Genomic DNA, 20,923 nt, shown 5'->3' with positions numbered 1-20,923 from the left:
ACATGGTTTTAGTAATGACACCGTTTACAGACATTTAAAATGAATCTCCATCATATCTTATTGATCATTTATTAAGTGCTGGTTTAGGTTACTGACTTTGTGGTAACTTGTCACAGAGTAGAGGACTAACACATTCGTAGTTACTTTTGTTCAAGGATCCTAGTGGATTAGGCAGGTTCCCGGTGGGTCCTGGTCTGGAGCCTAAATCACCCACGATGGGAAATAGTCCGTGTAAACAGGGCAGAGAAGGGCCAGTGTGGGTGTGGGACGTGCTTTCTACCAAGCCAAGTGACTTTTCTTTTCCTTATTGAATCTAACCTTTTGAATAGTACTGCCTTTCAGTCCAATTTTTAGTAAAACACAATAAAACTCTCCTCTTATTTAATGTTAGAGTATTTGCATTTCATTATTAGAGTTGTCCATTATTTTAAAATCTATGAAGTACTGGCATCCTAACAAATAACATTTTATACTACCTACTGAAGAATCATAAGATACATAGTATTTCATTTCTAGCACACTAATTTAATTTTTAAAAAGATTTGTTTTATTTATTTGAGAGGCAGAGTCACAGAAAGAGGGTCAGACAGAGAAGGAACAAGAGATCTTCCATCCACTGGTTACAACCACTGGGGCTGGCCAAGTTGAAGCCAGAAGCCTGGTATTCAGTCTGGGTCTGCCATGTACGTGCAGGGGCCCAAGCACTCGGACCATCATTTGCTGCTTTCCCAGGTGCAGTAGCAGGGAGCTGGAACAGAAGAACAGTGGGGACTCCAACCAGCACTCTGATATGGGATGGCCGCCTCTCTTGGTGGCTTAACCCACTGTACCACATGCTGGTCCCAAATTTCATCTTCTTATAAAAGAAGAAAAAAAATATTGGTTCAGAGAAATATCACATCTTTTATCATCCATCTTTGGTTCTCTCTTTGTGTTTTTCATCAGTGTTCTGTCAACACGGTACAAATTCTGAGAAGAAAGTTCCAGAATGGCATTCTGGCTATTATCCCCATAGAAATATCAATATTTTCTACTACTTGTGGCATTGGAATTTATGCCATAATTAACTTTACACTAAGACAGTTGTGGTTGTCTTGAGGTCATCTTGCTCCAGCATTGAAGGGATTTGGGTAGGAGCATACCCCTGCCCAATATATGCTGCACCTGTATACTGAATCTAGGCTTGGATTGGAAGATTCTCTTCCCACTCAACCTCTTCATCTTCCTAAGATTTAAAAAGCATTCCATCATCTGCTTTCTGCCACCACTCCACTGCTCTGTCCAGGCTAAAGCAATCTTTGGCCTGCTTTCCATGCCAACGGACAGGTTACCATTCTCTTCCTACTTCCTTTCTCTTTTTCACTTAATACCGTAGACCAGTTCCACTTCATTAAAACCATGGCCCAACCACTGTATGACTCCCACCCTCCCGGCTTTTAGGCAGGACTGGAATTCTGAATGTGTGACCTGTATGTGGTGTCCCATGTTCGATTCTGCTGCTGCTGCCTTCTTCAGATTACATTGCTTGGTGTTGGTGTTAGGGTGTAATTTTCTCTTAATTTTTCTACTACTGCTCTAAGCATTTTCCCCCATCTCTCTTATGAACCTGTCTTTTTCTGTATAAATTCTGATATTATTAACTTTCCTCTCTGCAGCCTTCTTTTCATCCTGAATGTTTTCCTTTGCTAATCTCTATAGCTTCAGAATTTTGACTGCCTCTAAGTCATTTACCTATATTTCTTTTTTAAAAAAAGATTTATTTATTTATTTGAGAGACACAGAGACAGAGAGAGACACACACACAGAGAGAGAGAGACAGAGAGGTTTTTCATCAACTGGTTCACTCCCCAAATGACCACAATGGCTGGAGCTGTGCTGATCTGAAGCCAGGAGCCAGGAACTTCCTCCAAGTTTTCCATGTAGATACAGGGGCCCAAGCACGTGGGCCATCTTCCACAGCTTTTCCAGGTGCATTAGCAGGGAGCTGGATCAGAAGTAGAGGTGTCAGGATTTGAACTAGTGCCCATATCGCATGCTGGTACTGCAGACGGAGTCTTAACATATTATGCCACAGTGCCGGCCCCAGATTTACTCATATTTCTATGTCTGCTACCTAAGCCTGTATATCTATATCTTAAATATTTTTTACTTTATTTCCACTGTTACTGTCATTAAGCCCACCTATCACTTCTTCTGCAGTGGTCTTCCAACTCATTTTCCTAACTCCAGTCTTGCCTTCTAATCCATCCACCCACCCATACAAATCTTACTCCATAATTCAGCCTTTCCACTATGAGTATTCCTTCTGAAACAGTTATATGCCTTTATTACCATATTCATTTACATTTTCTGTGCTTCCCCAATGTTTTCCAGATAAATGTCTAAACACCTTAGAAGGAAACACAAAGATCTCATACTAGAACCAAATTCTGCCTATTCTTTCCAGTTCATTACTAGCCACCTTTCCACCAATTCATCTATCACAGAAATCGACTTAAGATAATTCTTATGTTCTCAGCCTAAATCTCTTACACCAATATAGCCCTTGGCACAGAATCGATATTCTCAACATGTTGTTTGAATAAATGAATGATATCAAAGGCAGGCATTTGACCTAATGGTTAAATTAAGCGAATCCCCGCATCCCATATTGGAATGGCTAGGTTTGGGTCCCCAGTTCTGGCTCCCAGTTCCAGCTTCCTGCTAATGCAGATCCTAGGAAGCAGTGGGGATGGCTCTGCTAGTTGGTCTCCACCACCACGTAATAGACCTGAATTGAGTTCCCAGCTTGCAGCTTCAATCTTTTCTGTTACAGGCATTTAGGAAGGAAACCAGTGGATGGGAGCACTCTCTCTTGCTCTATCAAATCAATGAATATATGAGTGATGTCAGGTTATTTCAGCATGTTATATTCAAGATTATAAAACCTAGAAAATTAAAACAAATACAATGGTGCCACCAGCTTTTCTCAGTGTATTATAGTTTATGAGGTATTTCAAAAAAAGTTCGGAGAAAAAATGAATTGAAATATAATCTTATTTTGGTTCAAAAAATCTGCAATCCAAGCATAGTTTTCTGCATTTTAATGAACTTTTTGAAAGTCTCTGCTATAAACTTACCTTTTAATTTCATTTTCCACAGACTTTTTGAAGTACTTCTTATAGTATACTTCTTATATTTCTTATAGTACTTTTTATAGTATACATCTCAAGCAGTTGAGGCTTTTGTTATTAATTTTTTCTCAAGGAATTTTCATTTTTGAAATTCTTTTAAGAATCAACATTGTGATAAGAAATGAAACACTACGTTTCCATGACTTTACATTCACCAGCAATCCCTCTGGGAGACACACTTGGCTAGTGTTGAGACTGTAGGGAAAATAAATATCTCCTTATTAGATCCCTCCTCTCCCATCACTACCTGTCTCTCCATCCTCGGATATCCAGCACCCTTTTAGGCTCTAGAATGTCTAATCCTTCCCTCCAATTTCAAACATCTTAGCTTACTACCCCCAACAGAAATTCACAAAATCGTAGTGCCACCAGAGATTTTTATGTTGGTATTAATCGTTTATTTTAAATTTTGTTGCAAAGAATTTGCCTGGGCCAGCGCCACAGCTCACTAGGCTAATCCTCCACCTGCAGCGCCGACGCCCTGGGTTCCAGTCTCAGTTGGGGCTCTGGATTCTGTCCGGTTGCTCCTCTTCCAGTCCAGCTCTCTGCTGTGGCCTGGGAAGGCAGTGGAGGATGGCCCAAGTGCCTGGGCCCTGCACCCACATGGGAGACCAGGAGGAAGCACCTGGCTCCTAGCTTCGGTTCAGCGCAGCAGACCGGCCATGGCGGCCATTTGGGGGGTGAACCAACAGAAGAAAGACCTTTCTCTCTGTCTCTCTCTCTCACTGTCTAACTCTGCCTGTCAAAAAAAAAAAAAAAAAAAGAGAAAAGAATATGCCTGGTGCTTCATAAAGAAGACTCTTACATTACTCTTTTAAATGTACTCAGCAAAAAGTATATGTCCTAATGATTTGATGTTGCCCATAATTCATTTAAAAACATAGTACAAGTTTTTCTTTAATAACTGAAAATTTTATATTATTGCTTTGTCTCCTTAAACTTTTATTTTCATTTTACTTTGTCAATACATATTCTTCTAACATAAAATAGTTTAAATGCTTGGAAGTGTTTATCTCTGGAATAAATATTCTCTGCAATAAAAATATATAAATATTGAAATTGAAAATTTTTCCTGTGACCATATATACTAAATTTTAAATATTTTTGAAGAATAAATTATACAAATACTATTTATTCATAACTGCTTAAAAAGACAGAAATAAAATGATGTATTTTATAAATATTACACAATAAAATTTTATTTAAGATGCATTTTTCAATGAGATTTATGGAATTTAAAAAAATTAGTTAATAGATGAAGTTACTTAAAGCTAGAGTAGAACAGCATTCCACAAAAATGCATACATAAAAGAGGAAACTGTTTATATAAATAAGTAGAGTTTGGTTATAGCAAAACCAGTTCTTTTTAATTTTTTCTAAAGTCTTACGTTGAGAATCACATAATGATCTGTCATTAAAAAAGTGATTTACCTGCTGACTATTTGCTTCTTTTCCTTCTGTTTCATTAAGAGGCAGAACTGGAAACCATCTGACTCACCAAAGATCATGTACCCAGTTATTAAAGTCCATTCACCCTCTCAGTTTCTGGGACATATACCAGAAAAGCTTTACCAAAATGTATCCTGTTACCATTAGTGAATCTCTCTCTCTCTCCTTCAGTCTAGAAGAAACTTTAGCCCAGCAGCTGAAGGGTTGAGAAAATTAACATATTTTTGACTTCAACAACTTTTTTTCCAAATGAATGTATTTTCATAAACTTTTGAAAATCTCCTATGTACTTTTGATATTTTTTTGGTCAAAATTGAGAGCTGCAAATTAAGGTTGTTCAATTGAGGGACAATTTCCACCATGTAACTTAGACATTGTCAAACCAGTCAGACTGACCAGACTTTCTGGCAAGAACGTTCTAGTTGAGTTTTCAATTGAAATAAGCTTAGTAATACATGTATATGTGTCTCCATGGTAACAAGCTCACTTTGGCACTGCAGTTTTAAGACAAAGCACAGAACTGAGCCTGAACATGAGTTTGTCTGAATGATACATGAAAACTATGTCACGGTCATTGTTTCTTACTGATGTTCTCTTTTCTTGATCCTTAGGTGATTCTCTATTCTGACCCAGTCCAAATGAGGAGTCTTGCACTTTCATTTAGAGACGGAACTTCTATGTGGTAACACAACTCCCAGCATACCTTTCACTAACTAAAGCAATTCCTCAAGGGGTGTGCCCTGTGGTGCACAACTGCTGAAAACCCCGGGGAGTTGAATTACGCAACCACATTCTGAGACAGTGACAGGATTTGTTTTCTTTCAAATTCCTACTTCCTGAAACTACAGCAGTTTATGAGAAATCATTTATTTCAGAGAAATCGTACTGGAATTAACTCTTTTCAGAATCAGATTTTCTCCTTTTCACATGTTTTTTCACCTTCTCCAGAATAAAAGTGAGTATCAACTTTTAAGTGGCAGATCGAAGGAGATGTGGGTACAAAGGATGGCATTATGTATGAGGAAGTGTTTTTCTTAAATTGTGGATCACTGTATAAATGTTGACTCTGTTTTTCTCTACATTTAAATAACTTGGGGGCTCTAAGAATATTTGCACTTCTAGAAACTCCCGGAAAGGGAAGAGTGGGATTGGGAAAGAACAAAAGGGTGGGGTGGGAAGAGAGAGGAGAAGGACTTCCCACAACAGTGAATTTCAGTTATTATGAAGAAGAGAAAATGAACCAGTTTTTAAAATAAGGTTTTAATAACAAGGTACTTATGTTCCAGAGCTTGCTAGACCTGCTCATGAACATCTGGTCCCATTTGTCAGCAAATGGAAATGTTTGATTAAAGGATTGTTGAGATTACTTACTTGAGAAATTAACCATGGGATTTTTTTTTTTTCTGGAGGACACAGGAAGTGATACTACTTTTATGATAGCATCAATAATTTTGACCAGGAAACAGATAAGAATTACTCTTCAAATATGGGAAGAACTAACAGGAATTCTGGGGGTAGGCAAGCTTTTAAAGGGAAAGCATCTAGAAAAATTAAATTCCTTCATGTATCTAGTTAGGAGAGTCTTTTCATTAAGAAATGTTGTAAGAAGCTTGTTAATACCTTGTGGCTAAGAACACACATGTATTCGCTGTTATTGTTTAGTACTACACATAAGCCTTAGCATTGTCTCCGTCGTCTGGTGTCTCCTTTCTCCCCTGGATTCACACAGGATTGCACTACATAGAGAAAATTTATTATACCACAGTATCTGTGTACCTGTAAGCCTTGGTGAAGTTTCAGCAAGTTACAAGTCTGGAAGGTTTGTATGATTTTGAGTAGGGCTGGATATAAGTTGATATACTATGGGGAGAATCTCCAGACCTGCACAGATTCTAGGTCAGGTGTTTATGTTCACTGACCCAAATAATTCTCTCTTCCCATGTCCTTCCCAACCTCATCACCACTGAGCTTTGAGAGAAGCAAAATTGTTATTCCAGAAATAATTCATTCCCTACTTAAAAGATCTTTTGAGACTTGAGATAAAGCCTTCAGGTTCTCCCCTCAAAAAAAACCCACAATTTTATAGCATCTCTAGCTGTGTGAATAAAGAGCCAATAATTCTAGAAATGTGTTTAAAAAATAAACTTCTAAAGTTCTGCTTAAAATTTTGGTAAAAACCATGTATAAATCATGATAGATGTCACAAACTCTTGTAATACAATAGTGTGTGATGAACATGCCTAATGTGTCAGGCTGTGCTAATATTCAACAGCAGGTATTCTACAATCTAGGTTTGGGTTTAGGACCTGGAATTTTCCTTGAGAACAGATGCGTGCATTTCAAGATGTTTCCAAAGTTCCATGATTCCTCTTATTCCAAAGAATTTCTCTGAGTCATTTCCCCTGAACACAGTGCAGGCACTGCTTTACTCTCCTTAATTATAATCTATTTCAAAGAATGATGGCTTTTTGTCATAAATGCTCATTATGAATGGTTTTCTTTCTTGAAATTTTAAGTGACTGTGGGTTGAGCAAAATTACAGGGTTGTGTATTCAACCTTTTGGTGTAAACACTTTGCATGTCTTTTTTTGTCCTTATTGCCTCTCTGCATTGAGGGGTCTTTTCTTCCTGTTACTGACAGTGATGTCTATATTTACAGAATGTTGTGATTTGCTTCAATTATAGATTTTTTTAAAAGATTTTATTTATTTGAGAAGTAGAGTTACAGACAGTGAGAGGGAGAGACAGAGAGAAGCGTCTTCCATACGTTGGTTCACTCCCGAAATGGCCGCAACAGCCGGAGCTGTGCTGATCCAAAGCCAGGAGCCAGGAGCTTCCTCCGGTCTCCCACATGGATGCAGGGGCCCAAGGACTTGAGCCATTTTCTACTGCTTTCCCAGGCCATAGCAGAGAGCTGGATCAGAAGAGGAGCAGCCAGGACTAGAACCGGCACCCATATGGGATGCCAGCGCTGCAAGCGGAGGATTAACCTACTGCGCTATCGCACTGGCCCCCGTTTATAGATTGTTGTTTTGGCTTATTATAGAGTTCTGTGGAAAAGACAAATTGCAAAGTAAAAATATTATCTTGTGCTATAATTCTATGTCTAAAAAATATAAAGAAGTGATTACAGTTTAAATTTATTTATTTATTATTATTATTAGAGAGGCAAGAGATAAAGAAATATCCCATCCCCTGGTTTATTCCCCAAATGTCCATAACAGCTGGGACTAGGGCAGAGTGAAGCCAAAAGTCCAGAACCCCATCATCTGCGCCTTTCAGGCACGTTTACAGGAAAGCTAGAATCAGAAGCAAAGCCAGGACTTGAACACAAGCACTCTGATATGGAATGCAGGCATCCCAAGCAATTTCTCAACCACTATGCTAGATGCCCACACTTGATTGTAGTTTAAATATTAGTTAGGCATTAATACAATATTTCCCAAGTTTGGCTTACATACTACTGCTTTTAGGTGGCATATGCCAAATTTTTATCTTTGGAAATTTCAGGTATATGCTTAAAATTTATATTTAAAATATAATTAGCTGGGCCGGCACTGTGGTGCAGTGGGTTAACGCCCTGGCCTGAAGCGCCGGCATCCCGTATGGGCGCTGGTTCTAGACCCAGCTGTTCCTCTTCCCTTCCAGCTCTCTGCTATGACTTGGGATAGCAGTGGAGGATGGCCCAACTTCTTGGCCCCTGCACCCATGTGGAAGACCCGGAGGAAACTCCTGGCTCCTGACTTCGGATTGGCACAGCTCCGGCCGTTGTGGCCATCTGGGGAGTGAACCATCGGATGGAAGACCTCTCTCCCTGTCTCTATTTCTCTCCGTAACTCTGAATTTCAAATAAATAAAATAAATCTTTAAAAAATATATATAATTAGCTTACTAAAATGTGATTTTGTGAATAGTATTGCTTAGGAAGGTGATAAGGAAAAAGAAAATGAGCAATTTAATATTGATTTTAAGAAAATAATTAAAGGGGCCTGTACTGTGGCATAGAGGGTTGAACTGCCACATGCAACACTGGCATCCCTTTGGCTCAGCTGCTCCACTTCTGAGCTGGCTTCCTACTAATGCACCTAGAAAGCAGCAAAAGATGGCTCAAGTCCTAGGGCCCCTGTACCTACTGGGCTCCCAGCTTCGAATTGGCCCATTTCCGGCCATTTTGGCCATGTGGAGAGTGAACAAGCAGATGGAAGATCTCTCTTTCTCTCTCTCTCTCTATCTCTCTATCTCTCAATCTGTTTCTCTGAAAAAAAAAAAAGATGAAAAATAAAAAAGAAAATGATTAAATAAATATATTACAGGTAATGTACGTATATGGTAAATAATGCAAAGATGGATAAAATATTGAATGTGCTGCACTAATGTATTTGAGAAGTGGACATTTTCTGAGCCAATGAAGTATTTTTTAAACATTTTATTGAAATATAGTATGCATACCAAGAAATGCACCTAAGTATATAGATCAGTTTTTGTCCCCTGCTCACACTTATAACCAACACCCAAATTAAGAACAACAAAAAAAAAATTACTAGTACTCCAAGAGTACTATTCCCTGACTCTCCATTTCTTAACTAATAGAATACCTGAAACGTAATATATTGGAGTAAAATGGACATTTTGAAATTCAATGGTTGTTTATAGCCCTTGTGTCTTCTGTTGAGGAACAGTGTTTTTTTTTTCTTCAAATGCTTTGTTGAACACTTTTGCTTAATGTGGGGTTAACTTTAGGAATTTAAGTAAGCTGAAAGTAGATCTTTGTAAAACTTAAGAGTGGAAATGAGAGAGGAGAAGGATGAAGGGTGGGCCGGAAGGAAGGTAGGGGAGAAGTGTCACTATGTTAGTAAGTCTGTGTGTATGAAATACATGAAACCTGTATAACTTAAATAAAATATTTTCAAGATTTATTTATTTTATTTTAAATTAAATTTATAAATATTTATTTTTAAATAAATGTTAAAAATATTTATTTTGTTTAAGATTTATTTATTTTATTTGAAAAGGTGAGTTTACAGAGAAAGAGAGAGGAAGAGATAGAGATTAATTTTTTTTGTTAAAGATTTATTTATTTATTTGAAAGGCAGTGTTACAGAGAGGCAGAAGCAGATGGAGAGAGAGAGAGAGAGAAAGGGAGGGAGAGAGAGAGAGTGTGTCTGCCATCCACTGGCTCACTTCCCATATGGTCACAATGTTCAGAGTTGGGCCAATCTGAAGCCACAAGCCAGGAGCTTCTTCCAGGTCTCCCACGCAGGTGCAGGGACCCAAGGACTTGGGCCATCCTCTACTGCTTAGTAACAGAGAGCTGGATCAGAAGTGGAGCAGCTGGGACTCAAACTGGTGCCCATATGGGATGCTGGTACTGCAGGTGGCGGCTTTACCCACTATGCCACAGCGCTGGCCCAAATAGATTGATTTGCCATCTGCTGATTCACTCCCCAAATGACTGCAACAGCTGGAGCTGGGTCAGGCTGAAGCTAGAAGCCAGGAGCTTGGGTGGCAGGGATCCAAGCACTTCTGCTGCCTTTCTCAGATGATTAACAGGGATCTAAATTGAAAGTGGAGCATCTGGGACATGAACCAGCACTCATATGGGATGCTAGTGTTGTAGGCAACAACTTTACCTGCTATATCACAAAGCTGGTCCTTGAATATTAATCTTTTATCAGATGCATAGTGTGCAAATATTTTCTCTCGTTCTGTCAGTTGTCCCTTCATTTTGTTAATTGTTTTGTTTGCTTTGCAAAAGCTTCGTAGCTTGATGTAATCCCATTTGTCTATTTTTGCTTTTATCACCTGTGCTTCTGGGGTTTTATCCAAGAGGTCTTTACCTAGGCCAATGTCTTGCAAAATTTTGCCTATATTTTCCTCCATTAGTTTGATGGTTTCAGGTCTTTAGTTTAAATCTTGACCCACTGTGAGTTGAATTTTGTATAAGATGTAAGCTAGGGGTCTTGTTTCAAACTTCCGCTGCTGGAAATCCAGTTTTCCTAGCACCATTTGTTGAAGAGACCATCCTTTCTTCAGAGAATGATTTTTAGCTCATTTATCAAAGACTAGTTTGTTATAGATATGTGGATTAATTTCTGGGATGGTTATTCTGTTCCATATATCTACATGTCTATTTTTGTGCTAGTAACAGGCTGTTTCGATTTTAACAGCTTTGCAGTATGTCTTGAAATCTAGTATTGTGATGCCTCTGGCTTTGTTTTTATTGTTAAAACTGCTTTTCCTATTCAGGGTCTTTGGTTTCTATATGAATGTTAGGATTTTTTTTCTAGTTCTGTGAAGAATGTCCTTGGAATTTTGATTGGAATAGCATTGAATCTATAACTTACTTTGTGTAGTATAGACATTTTGATGATACTAGTTCTTTTTTTTTTCTCTTTCTACTTTTTATTTGTTGGACATTATGCTTAGTGATATATTTCTTCCCAGAGAATTTTTATTTAAGGTATACAAACTTCATGCATTTTATAAATACAACTTGAGGAACATGGTGATTCTTCCCGTTGTACCCGCCATCCCACCTACACTCCTACCCCACTTCCTCCACCCTCTCCTATAACCATTCTTATTTTTTACTATGATCTATTTTCAATTAAATTTATACACATAAGATTAACTCTATACTAAGTAAAGTGTTCAACAAATTGTATGAAAAAACTTCCTCAATAATCGAAACAAGGGCTCTTCAATGTCAATGCATCTCAAAGTGTCACTTTCACTTCTGTAGATTACCTTTTAGGTGCTCTATTAGTATTCACAGGTCAGGGAGAACATAGGGTATTTGTCCTTTTGAGACTGGCTTATTTCACTAAGTATAATGTTTTCCAGTTCCATCCATTTTGTTGCAAACGACAAGATTTCGTTTTTTCGTGCTATATAGTATTCCATGGTATAGATATCCCATAATTTCTTTATCCAGTTTTCAGTTGATGGAATTTGGATTGATTCCATATCTTAGCTGTTGTGAATTGAGCCGCAATGAACATGGGGGTACAGATAACTCTTTCATAGGCTGATTTCTTTTCCCTTGGGTAAATTCCCAGGACTGGAATGGCTGGGTCATGTGGTAGGTCTATATTCAGGTGTCTGAGATATCTCCATATTATATTCCACAGTGGCTATACCAATTTACATTCCCACTAACAGTGGATTAGGGTACCTTTTCCCCCACATCCTTGCCAGTATTTGTTGTTTGTTGATTTCTGTATGAAAGCTATTCTAACAGGGGTGAGGTGAAACCTCATTGTGTGATTTTGATTTGCATATCCCTGATGGTTAGTGATCCTGAGCATTTTTTTCATATGTCTGTTGCCCATTTGGAATTCCTCTTTTAAAAAAAATGCCTGTTTAAGTCTTTTGTCCGTTTCTTAACTGGATTGTTTGTTTTGTTGTTGTTGAATTTCTTGAACTCTTTATATAGTCTGGTTATTAATCCTTTATCAATTGCATAGTTTGCAAAGAATTTCTGCCATTCTGTTGGTTGCCTCTTCACATTGCTGATTGTTTCGCAGAAGCTTTTCAATTTGATGTAGTCCCATCTGTCAGTTTTGGCTTTGATTGCCTGTGCCTCTGGGGTCTTTTCCAAGAACTCTTTGCTTATGCCAATATCTTGCAGGGTTTCCCCAATGTTTTCTAATAATCTGATGGTATTGGATTGTAGATTTCAGTTGTTGATCCATTTTGAGTGGATTTTTGTGTAAAGTATAAGGTAGGGATCATGCTTTATACTTCTGCATGTGGAGATCCAGTTTTCCCATCACCATTTGTTGAAGAGACTCTACTTGATCCAAGGATTAAATTTAGCTCCTTTGTCAAAGAGAAGTTGGTTGTAGATGCATGGGTTGATTTCTGGCATTTCTATTCTGTTCCATTGTTCTATCCACTATTTTGTGTCATTACCTGGCTGTTTTAATTATAACTGCTCTGTAGTATGTCTTGAAATCTAGTACTATGATGTCTCTGGCTTTTTATTTGTTGTATAAGATTGCTTTAGCTGTTTGGGGTGTGCTGTGTTTCCATATGAATTTCAGCATCATATTTTCAATATCTGAGAAGAATGTCCTTGGTGTTTTGATTGGTATCACATTGAATCTGTAAATTGCTTTTGGAAGTGCTGGACATTTTGATGGTATTCATTCATTCTTTCTTTTTTTTTTTTTTAAACTTTTATTTAATGAATATAAATTTCCAGTGTACAGCTTATGGATTACAATGGCTTCCCCCTCCCATAACTTCCCTCCCACCCGCAACCCTCCCCACTCCCGCTCCCTCTCCCTTTCCATTTGCATCAAGATTCATTTTCAATTCTCTTTATATACAGAAGATCAACTTAGTATAAAGATTTCAACTGTTTGCACCCACATAGAAACACAAAGTGAAACATACTGTTTGATTACTAGTTATAGCATTAAATCAAAATGTACAGCACATTAAGGACAGAGATCCCATATGAGGAGCAAGTGCACAGTGGCTCCTGTTGTTGACCCAACAAATTGACACTCTAGTTTATGGCGCCAGTAACCACCCTAGGCTGTCGTCATGACAGAGCCATCCCAAAGTACTGAATACAATAGAAGTGGCTGGAAAAAGTCCATAGGAACCGATAGGAGGACAGCTAATCACAGAACCAACAACGCTTTAGTTTTATGAGCAGCAAATCATATATAACTGTGGATGACAAAAGACTTTAAGTCGCCATGTTTAAAATTATAAACTCATCAACCAACAAGAGGCACTTGCTTACTTCACAGTATTTTTGAAAGCACCTGTAGGATTTTACAAGTATTTAACCCTTTAGGCTTCTGGGGGTATTCATTCTTTCAATCCATGGACATGGAAGATTTTTCCTTTTTTTTTTTTTTTTTGAGTGTTCTTTTATTCCTTTCTTTAATATTTTGTAATTCTCATTATAGGGATTTTTGAACCCTTAAGTTTATTACAAGGTATTTTTTTTTAATAGCTGTTGTGGATAGGATTGATCCTGGAAGTTTTTTCTTAGCTGTAGTATTGTCTGTTTATACAAAGGCCATTGATTTTTGTGTGTTGATTTTATACCTACCACTTTACCAAACTTTTTTATGAGTTCCAATAGTCTCTTAGTGGAGTCTTTTGTACCCCTTATATATAGAATCATGTCATCTGCAAATAGGGACAGTTTGACTTCTTCTTTCCCAATTTGTATCCCTTTGATTTCTTTTTCTTGCCTAATGACTCTGGCTAAAACTTCCAGGACTATATTGAATAACAGTGGTGAGAATGGACATCCTTGTCTGGTTCTGGATCTTAGAGGGAATGCTTCTTCTGGGTCTCCCACATGGATGCAGGAGCCCAAACACTTGGGCCACCTTCCTCTGCTTTCCAAGACACATTAGCTAGGATCTGGATTGGTAGTGGAGCAGCTGGAACACAAACTGGTGCCCTTATGGGATGCCAGAGTTATAGGTTGTGACATTCCTCACTACACCATAACACCAATCTCAAAACCAGCTTTTATTTCACTGATGTTTTGTATAATTTTTCAAATTTATATTTTGTTTATTTTTTAATAATTTTTATTATTTCTTTCCTTCTACTAATTTTTTGTTTGGTTTGTTCTTGTTTCTCTAGGTCCTTGAGATACATTGATAGATCATTTATTTGATACCTTTCCAATTTTTTAATGTAGGTACTTATTAGTTTATATATTCATTTTAATACTGCTATTGCTGTACCCCATAAATTTTGGTATTTTGTGTTAGCATTTTCATTTGTTTCAAGGAATTTTTTAATTTCCCTTTTGATTTCTTCTATGACCCACTGTTCATTCAAGGTCATGTTGTTCAGTCTCCATGTGTTTTTATAATTTCTAGAGTTTTGTATATTGTTAATTTCCAGCTTCATCTCATTGTGATCAGAAAGCATAAATGATATGATTTCAATTTTTTTTATTTATTGAGACTTGCATGGCCTAGTATGTGGTCTAACCTAGAGCAAGTTCCAAGCACTGATGAAAAGAATATGTATTCTGCAACTGGGGGATGAAATGTTCTGTAGATATCTATTAAGTCCATTTGGTCTATAGTTCTGTTATATCTTTTGATTTTTTGTTGTCTAGTTGATCTGTCCATTGATGAAAGTAGATTATTGAAGTCCCCTATCATTACTGTATTGGAGTTTTATGTCTCCCTTCACATTCATTAACATTTGTTTTATAAAACTGAGTGCCCTTTTATTTGGTACGTGTACATTTACTATAGTCACATCTTCTTGTTGAATTGTTCACTTAATCACTACTTAATGACCTTCTTTGTCTCTTTTAGCAGTTTTTTTCTTAAGTCTATTTTATCCGATATGAGTATAGTTATACGTGGGTATAATTCTACTCCTCAGTTTAGGTTTCCATTTGCATGGCGTATCTTTTTCCATTCTTTCACTTTCAGCCTGTTTGTATCTTTATTGGTGAAGTATGTTTCTTATAGGCAGAATATAGATGGGTCTTGTTTTATTTACCCATTCAGCCAGTATCTTAATTGGAGAATTTAGATTATTTACATTGTAGGTTGTCATTAATAGTAACGATTTGGTCCTGCCATTTTTTTCATAAATATTCCTATTGTTTGTTTTGAATCTTCTTTTTTCTTTTACTAATAGGTGTTCTGCCTTCACATTCTTTCATTATGCTGACTGTCTTTTTCTGTTTCTCTGTGTAGTTCATTCTTAAGTATGGTTTGTAAGGCTGACAGGTTGGTCACAAATTCTTTCAGTGTTTGCTTGTCTTGGGAGATCTTTATTTCACCTTTATTTATGAATGAGAGGTTTGATGGGTAAACTATTCTGGGTGGAAATTTTTTTCTTTTAGGACTTGGACTATATCTCTCCATTCTCTCCTGGCCTATAGAGTTCCTATTGGGAAATCTGCTGTCAATCCAGTGTGAGATCTTTTAAAGGTACTCTGGCCTGCCTTTCAAATAATCTTTCTTTCTTTTTTAAACATTTATTTTTTTATTTATTTGAAAGAGTTACAGAGAGAAGTAGAGACAGAGAGGTCTTCCATCCGATGGTTCACTCCCCAGATGGCCGCAACGGCCAGAGCTGTGCCCATCTGAAGCCAGGAGCCTGGAGCTTCTTCCAGGTCTCCCACATGGGTGCAGGGGCCCAAGAACTTGGGCCATCTTTCTACTGCTTTCCCAGGCCATAACAGAGAGCTGGATCAGAAGAGGAGCAGCCAGGACTAGAACAGGCGCCCATAAAGGATGCTGGCACTTCAGGCCAGCGCGATTTGTTTACTTATTTGAAAGGCAGAGTTAGAGAGAGGCAGAGGCAGAGAGAGAAAAAGGTCTTCCATCCCCTGGTTCACTCCCCAAATGGCTGCAACAGCCAGAGCTGGGCCGATCTGAAGCCAGGAGCCAAAAGCTTCTTCCAAGTCTGCCACGTGGGTGCAGGGGCCCGAGCGCTTGGGCCATCTTCTACTGCTTTCCCAGTTCTTAGCAGAGAACTGGATCAGAAGTGAAGCAGCCAGAAGTGGAACGAGCGCCCATGTGGGATGCTGGCACTGCAGGCGATGGCTTTATTTGCTGTGCCACAGTGCTGGCCTCACCTTCCCTTGTGTTACATCCGGGTGCCTAAATGCTTCTGGAGAAAACACTACAAATGTGATGCCACTAAAATCCGTGGATACACACTGCACTGGATCCTAAGTGCCTCCTGGAGATTTTTCACCTGTTGATAAGCTTCTACGCTTCCTCCTCAGAAGCTCTTCCCCAACTTTGTCGTCCTTCTCAGGCCCTAAGTCCACCCCTTCACTTCTCACTCCCAGCAGAGAAGGAAATAACTCCTCTGCATCCTATCCCTGCCGTTCCTGCCCTCTGCTGAAACGCCCAACAGCATTGACAGCTTCTCTGCCTCTCCTGTCATTCTCAGTAAAAATGGTATCCTCTTTCATTTAGCCAAAGCCAACCAGCCACACCTGGAATCTGATCCCTCCTCTTTCTTTCGTCAGAAGAACCCTGCTTAGCTCCCTCTCACCCTTTACTTGTTTTCAGCCAGTAAATACACATAAGAGGGAGGCTCCTAAGGAAAGCAACCAACAGAATCTGTCCCCAGGGCTGCATCCTACTCTGGCCACATCCCTTCTCCTTTGCTTCACATCTGTGTTCCTCCATAGACCTCTTTCTCCATTTCTCCACCTCCTACTTACTTCCCACCCCCTCCAGCCTGGCATTTGCACCACTACAGTCTCAAACTACTTACACTGATAAAGCACAGGATGGAGGGAATTCATGAGCAGGCAGTCCATATTTAAAGATCTCAGAAGACAGGAAGCTGCCTCCTTCCCCACACCTGAAATGACACTCTCAATCTGTTCACGAGTGCTGAATAATGATGGTTAATAATAGCAATAAGTAGCAGGCATTGTTCATTAATAAGTATTTGTTGAGCTTGTTCTACATGTTGGCCTTTCAGCTACAAGGCTTGCATGCATTGTCTTGTTTAACACTCACTATGATTCTATGAGTCAGGTGTTATTGTTAGCAGTATTTGCTCCATAAGTGGTATGATTATTATCTCCACTTGCTTTCTGTGCTCATCTGTTATCCTGCCTCCATTACTCTACCTCGTGCTGTGTGCTTCCTCCACCTCTAATCGAGTTGTTTACCAGAACTCTGCCCACCAGTCATCCTTTTGCATTTCCTTTCTGGGATGACACACCTGCCATACTAGATTTCCCTGCGACCTGCAGCTTTGTCTGCCTTTCAAAGTAGGAACTTTCTGACTTTATAAGCCAGATCCAGAAGAGGCCCTAGCCTTACTCCACCACCCTCCCTCCTGCTCCAAATGGCACCAGGGATGCCTTATACTAAGATGTGAGAGGGGTTTTCCTAGGAAAAAGTTCTGATAAAGGCTAACACTTGGGGCCGGCGCTGTGGCACAGTAGGTTAATCCTCCACCTGTGGCACCAGCATCCCATCTGGGCACCGGTTCTAGTCCCAGCTGTTCCTCTTCCAGTCCATCTCTGTTATGGCCTGGGAATGTAGTGGACGATGGCCCAAGTGCTAGGGTCTCTGCACCCACGTGGGAGACCCAGAAGAAACTCCTAGCTCCTGGCTTTGGATCAGTACAGCTCCAGCTGTTGTGACCATTTGGGGAGTGAACCAGTGGATGGAAGACCTTTCTCTCTGTGTCTCCCTCTCACTGTTGGTAACTCTACCTTTCAAATAAATAAATAAAATCTTTAAAAAAAAGGTTAACACTCACTGATGACAGCTGGCAATAGGTATTAGTCATTCATGTTAGGCAGGAAGTTAGAAGCAGGCAGAGTGGTGGAGATGTCCAGTATTAAAGCAAGGCTCAAAGAAAAACAGAAAATAATATGTGAAAATCACTCCTGAGTTAACTGTAGGACATTAGAGAGATGAAGTAGCATCAATATATGTAGGGAGGTAGCAGTATTTTTGCTAAATCATTTCTGGTTGTATCTAGGCATCTCAAACTCGAGGTGAAAATCAACTGATCAATTATCATCAAAGAATATCTAATGAGGTTTTCAAAATGCAAACTTTCAAATGTTACAGCATGCAGAGGACAATGATAGAGAAATATCTCCAGTGCTTATTTCTTATTGAGATCATAGACAATTCTTAGTTTCTTTTTTATAGTATTTTTCTATGTATTTTCTCCAATAACACTTTGATGCTTTTATATGTAATTCAGCAATCTAGATTCTTTAAAAAAATCAGAAACAACTATGGCACAAAGAATCTTTAAGACTTTTACAACTTACGTATTTGATCTAACCATTCTCAGAAATTTAGAGCATTCAGTAGGCTGCCTATGACTTTCTCTTGCAAGTAGGAAAAAGAGAGTCACAGAGGGAGAAAGAAAAAGCATTCATTATAATGCAACAGACAGATTTCAGAAGTCTCACAGGGTCTCAACACACTCATTCCCCTGTGTCACAGCTGCCAGATGAAAACTGCAACTGCACAGTGCTGAAGTAAAAGCCTGAGTGTACAGGGGGAGCAAAGGAGTTCCCCTGCTAATATCTTTCCACAAGTCATACCTCCTCAGGTCACCCACCTGCTCCTGCTCAACCTGTACTGAGCTTCTTCAGCTCATCCCAGAGTCAGTCTTTCACCTTACTCTGTTGGGAAAATGGATCTGGTGGGCTGGCTCTGTGGCAAAGCAGATAAAGCCACCGCCTGCAGTGCTGGCATTCCATATGGGTGCCGATTGGAGTCCTGGCCACTCCACTTCTGATCTAGCTCTCTGCTATGGTCTGGGAAAGCAGTAAAAGATGGCCCAAGTCCCTGGGCCCTGCACCTGCATGGGAGACCAAGAGGAAGCTCCTGGCTTTGGATCAGCTCAGCCAGCCATTATGGCCATTTCAGGATTGAACCAGCTGATGGAAGACCTCTCCCTCTCTCTCTCTCTATCTCTCTCCCCTCCCACCTCTGCTCTCTGCAACAACTCTGCCTCTCAAATAAATAAATAAATCTTTAAAAAAAATAAAGAAAAGAAAACAGATCTAAGACTGATCAGAAGTTCAATGTGGATATGTTGAGGATATGGTGTTTAATGGATTCCCAAGTACAGAAATCAAGCCAACATTTGAATATGGGCATCTGAAGCTCAAGAGAGGTTTGGACTAGAGATAGGAATTTGATAATTGTCAGTGCATATACAGTCCTTATACACAGACTGAATGTCAATGCATAAATAGTCCATATATGTGGACTGAATAGAAGTGAGCTCGGATGGAAAAGGGAAGAAGACCTGAGACTGAACCTAGGCATACTCCACCATTAAGATGTGTAGGAGAGGAGGAACCAAACAAGAAGGCTAAGGAGTGATCAGTGATATAGGAAGGACACTAAGAGAGCATAGTGTCCTGTAATAAAACAGAGGAAGAAGGTCCTTGTCACATGATCATCGCAGACCAAGAAATAGGAGTGAGAATTGACCTGCTGGATTTAGCAGTGTGGAGTTGATCAGTGACTTAGATAAAATCAATATCAGTCTGGTTGGAGTGCATTTAAGAAAAAAATGGGAAAAGATAGGTTGGAAATGCAAGGAGAAATAATTTCTCCAAAAAAAAAAGAAAAATTTTCCAGGAATTTTGCTAAAAATGAGAATAACTACTTATGAAAGTAAGATCAAGAGTTTTTGTTTGGAAGAAATAAAGGCATGGTTGTAAAGAGGTAGTAATTAGCCCACAGAGATCAAACACTTGATGATGTAAGAGATTGAGAGAGGAGAGAGAAAAGCCACACCCATATTCTTAAGGAGAGAGGTGGCATTATTGCACAAATGTAGTGTGTAGTTTTATATAAAAGCTTCAGTTGTTCATCTCTGATAGCAAAAGGGAAGGCAGAGTCTGGTTTGCGGCTGCTGATAGATTGAGAGTAGTGAGTGAAAGTGCGTCAAAGTCCTTTTCTGATGGTTGAAGGTGAGGGTAAAGGGGAAAGAGAGAGGAAATATGAAATAGTTACCCAAAAGATTGATATTGAATAGACCATTGGAGTCCAGTGTGATTGCCCAACAGTGTTGGAGACATGGCTGTAGTTCATGTTCTGGAGTATCAAGTCAAGTCCAGGGGATCTGTTTTTTTACCCAGCATTCTCATCTGTGCAAAAGCTAGATGTAACTGGAGTTGTGATCTTGACAAACAAAAACATGAATAAAAGAGGAATAAGGAAGGGAAAAGTTGTGCCCTTAACCATCATGATTGACCATAGAAATTAAAATGGGTCCAAAGAGGAGAGGGAGCCTCAGAGGATGGGTGTTCACAAAAAGGGATCAATGAATTAGCACTCTCAGTGGCTAGGATTGTTGGATTTGGGAGAAGGAAGGGGGACAAAATAGGTGGAGGTGTACAGAGAAAGGGTTACAGGATTTGAGAATATGGAAGTCTTGCTGCTGTTGATGATAACATCTAGGCTGTATGATCATGGAAGTGAATGACTGAAGTTGGGAGAAGGACAGCATCTTTGGAAAAAAGGGGAATAAGTAACTGAAAGTCCTAAATTACTACAAAGTATTGGCAGCTTCTAGAACAGGAGTGGTTTAGGGGGAGTTACCTTGACCCAAGATGACATGAATCTCAAAGACAGGAGAGGGGCATGTGGATCAAGCAAAGAGGGTGAAAGCAAGGTCTTAAGTAGCACTGAGAAAGGGGAGGTCATAATTGGAGGCTTCAGGGGAATGTGCTGTGCTTTGAGAAGGTTGCAGGATGCTTGAAAATGTAAACCACCAGGAGAAGTGGTACATGGTCACATAAACTTCTGATAAAGTAGTGATTATTATTAAAA

At 39.2% G+C, this 20,923-nt stretch overlaps 1 protein-coding gene across 9 annotated transcripts in view; it reads left to right on the top strand.

Moving 5' to 3' along the window:
* The window catches only part of ALPK1 (alpha kinase 1), a 158,606-nt gene that overhangs the window by 5,946 nt on the left and 131,737 nt on the right, over window positions 1-20,923 (top strand). For 8 of the 9 annotated variants that reach the window (XM_062199726.1, XM_062199729.1, XM_062199728.1 and 5 more), the window contains exon 2: window positions 5,234-5,577. The gene's annotated coding sequence lies outside the window, so the exon portion shown is untranslated. Of the gene's footprint in view, window positions 1-5,233; window positions 5,578-6,351; window positions 6,442-20,923 lie in introns of all 9 variants that reach the window. The other variant, XM_062199725.1, reaches the window with a different exon arrangement.

The sequence above is a fragment of the Lepus europaeus genome, chromosome 8 (genome assembly GCF_033115175.1).
Source record: "Lepus europaeus isolate LE1 chromosome 8, mLepTim1.pri, whole genome shotgun sequence".
Lineage (NCBI taxonomy): Eukaryota > Metazoa > Chordata > Mammalia > Lagomorpha > Leporidae > Lepus > Lepus europaeus.
Note: the sequence above shows the minus strand (reverse complement) of the source record. Positions and strands in the feature narration are given on the sequence as shown.